The sequence below is a fragment of the Microtus ochrogaster genome, assembly GCF_000317375.1.
Source record: "Microtus ochrogaster isolate Prairie Vole_2 chromosome 14 unlocalized genomic scaffold, MicOch1.0 chr14_random_1, whole genome shotgun sequence".
NCBI lineage: Eukaryota > Metazoa > Chordata > Mammalia > Rodentia > Cricetidae > Microtus > Microtus ochrogaster.
The window spans coordinates 27288801-27292314 of NW_004949096.1; positions in this window are offsets into that span (position 1 = coordinate 27288801).

Sequence of the window (3514 nt, forward strand, 5' to 3'; positions counted from 1 at the left end):
GGCAGGGGGTATGACACAGGAGCTGGCTGCCTGTCTGCCAGCTCTGGAAGGCATAGCAGCCTGGATTTTACTCTTATTCCTCCTGTCTTAAGGGACTCCTTGAGTCTGTGGAAAAACAAATTCTATTTACCGAATGCTTGTCCCATGGTATGATTTTTACCTTGCATCACTGTGCAGAAACCTCCGGATCTGATGGTGGGTGGTCCATGGCGATTCTTCACTGAGCAGGTGCTGAGCTGCTGGCTGCAGTGGCTCAGTGGCTGGATAGGCCTGTCTCCTGTCTGCAGCAACATTCCTCAAACCCACACAGTGTTGTCAGGTCCCTGTTTGGGCGCCATTTGTCCCGACCAGTGAAACATGAACGGAGATTCTGAACCCTGTCGACAAGGAATGAAGAGACAAGAGACATGAGAAACAAACAGCAAGTCTGCATTCTGATCAAGCTGCCAACTTTATTTTTTTCTCAGGAATATTATATAGCAGAAGGCAGGGGGAGGGGATGGGAGGTTGCTGGAATGTCAGGTCTAGAGACTTCCCAAGCTGAAGGGAAGAGATAAGGAAATGCTGAGGGTCTGTCAATAGTTACTAACAAGGGGAATGCTAATTACTTCTGGGGCCTGGGGCCCCCATGTCTGCAGGGGATCTTAACTCACAGGGGGATAAGGGTTATCCTAGGCCCTGAACTTGCCCTACAAGGGTTCCTGAAGAGCTAACTTAATTTGTGACTGAGATGGCTATAACCAAATACAGGTCTTTGCTTCCAGCAGGTTTTTCTGTGTGTCCTGTCTGTCCTGGAACTCGCTCTGTAGACCAGGCTGGCCCTGAACTCACAGAGATCTGCCTGTCTCCCAAGTGCTGGGATTAAAGGCATGCACCACCACTGCCCAACCACATAAACTCTTTTTTTTTTTTTTTTTTTTTTTTTGGTTTTTCGAGACAGGGTTTCTCTGTGGCTTTGGAGCCTGTCCCGGAACTAGCTCTTGTAGACCAGGCTGGTCTCGAACTCACAGAGATCCACCCGCCTCTGCCTCCCGAGTGCTGGGATTAAAGGCGTGCGCCACCATCGCCCGGCCCACATAAACTCTTAAAAAAATAATAAAAAATTTTCATTTACCAAATTTACAAGACACTTACTAATGCCAGGGGGTTGTCAATGGCCAAGTGACTGAGAAAGCCAACGTATCCCTGAACCTGAGGCATGCAGAGGTAAGTGAAATAAGAAAAATTAGAATAAAGGATCCCGGAAGGTAGGGGCTCCTGATCTGCTCAAGGGTGCACACAAAGCAAGTCATCTGGGCAAATACAGGTGCTGGGGCGTCGACGCGGGCAGCCTACAAAGGTCTTGGGACAGGTAGAGTGAGCTGGCAGCCTGGGTTCCGAAATTATTCACCTTTCTGTCCTGTAATGACGTTATTCCCACTGTCCCCTTTTCTGGGTGTGATTGCTGTTTACAGACAAGCTTGCTGGACGAGGTAGAAATCAAAAAACTCATCTGGGCCTTGGAATTCAAAGCAAGAATGTACTTAGGGTCACTTTTCTTCTTCTGCGTGCTGGGAGGAGTTAATGACCCTGTCCACAACTTTGAAATTGTTCTGAGAATGACCCCCAATCTCCTAACCTACTCCACCCCAACCCCTCCCCACCCACCACACCCCCATCCTATTTCCTAGTGCTCTTTGTACCAGTAGAGATCAGCCCATCCCTCTTCATTCCCTGGACCTTTTATTCTAGACTCTCCCGGAGCATGTGACCCAACACAGCCCAACCCTCTCTTGTACAAATACTCCCCTGGGGAAGATAGAGCCTCAGCCTTCCTGTCCCTGACTCTGCACTCTCAGGTAAGGACCTATGTTTGTTTACTGAAGGTATAAAAGGAAGGGGTCTGTGAGAGTGAATGAGGTACCCGTGTGGTCTTAGTCTCTCTGGGTATGTATTTGTGCATTGAACTGCTGCCTCCTGGTCTTTGTGAGGACTTCGTACTTCTGTACATGTCTGTCTGTTTCTAAAGGATTGTGTGTGTGTGTGTCAGGTGCTTATGCATTTGTATGTATGTCTGCCTTTCTGCCCTCCCCACCCTCCAGGCTGGCCCCTGTGCCTTCACCCTGCAGGAGTTAGGACTGACTTGCCAGGTAGAAGGTCACCTAAGAGTTACAGGCTTGCATTTTCAGTCCCTTCTAGAGCTGACCATTCCTGTTTCTCAGAGAGCTAGGCCTCAGTGGAAACATCCCAGGGACTGTCTTTTCACTGCCTTTAGTTCAGGTTTGGATTGAATCAAAGGTTTCCTTTACCTCCGCAAGTTCAGCCTTATGAGATCCTTCAAGCTCAACATTAGTCAAGGGTGAAGGAGTAGGGGCAACCTGGACTGAAGAGATGGCTCAACAGTGAAGAGCACTGGCTGCTCTTTTGGAGGACCTGGGTTCAATTCCCAGCACACAAAAAGTAGGAGTCTCCCAGCCACATGTAACTTGGGTTTTTGGATATCTGGCATCTACCTCTGTCCTCTTTGGGTACTGCATATGATCATGGTGTCAGACATGAGCACCACCTCTATCTGGCATCCCACCTCTATGCCAGGTGTTTATACAGAGACCTGCATAAGGAGAGATATCATGACCAGGGCGCCTGGTAGACATTCTATTTTGTCTTGTAAAGGGACTGTGTGTGTGTGTGTGTGCAGACCTAGGAGGGGAAAAGCCAAGCAACCAGATCACTGCTAACTAAAACGTTCTCTGTTAACCACAGGTGTTGCGTGTGTCACTTCCTGCTCTTGCCCCATAAAGATGTATCCAGGTAAGCATCATGGCTGGGAGGCTAGGAGGTAGAAGAGGGAAAAGAAGAGGAAGGAGAGTGGGGAGGGCAGAGGCAAGCAGTCAGCCATATCTACTGAAAGCCAAGTGTGTTTGCATGTGTGTGTGAACAGGTGTGTGTGCAGGGTGCCAAAATGCAAACAAACTTTCGTATTGCGAAGCACACATTATAGTTGAAGAAACAAGCATGTGAGTTTTTCATCTCACTAGCTCTTCAACTTGAGGAGACAAATAGGCGGGTTCATCTCCCAGGGTACACATGAGGGCAGGGATGTCAGGCATGATGCTCAAAGTGAGGTCATGAAAAGCACGTGGCAGTCTAGAGTCAGAGCCCCGCAGCCCTGCTGCTGGATCTCCAGGTCTGGAGCCCAGAGCCCAAAAGCACTGCCGCTGGAACCCCAGATCTGGAGCCCAGAGACCAGTAGCCCTGCCACTGGATCCCCAGGTCAGGAGTCCATAGCCCAACAGCTGTGCCACTGGACCCCAAGTCTGGGGTCAAGCCGCAGTGCCTCTGGATACCCTCAAAAGATGCAAAAGAACTAGAACTCCCATCAAAGGTTACCTTTTGAGACACCCAGTACCACATAGGTGGCTTCTGCAGAATGAACTGTTGTGTCCACTCTGGGGATCTCTGCACCCCAGTGATGTGGAACACCTGCTGGATAGTGAGGTAGAGCCATGCTAGAGAGATTTCCAGGCAGCAGACA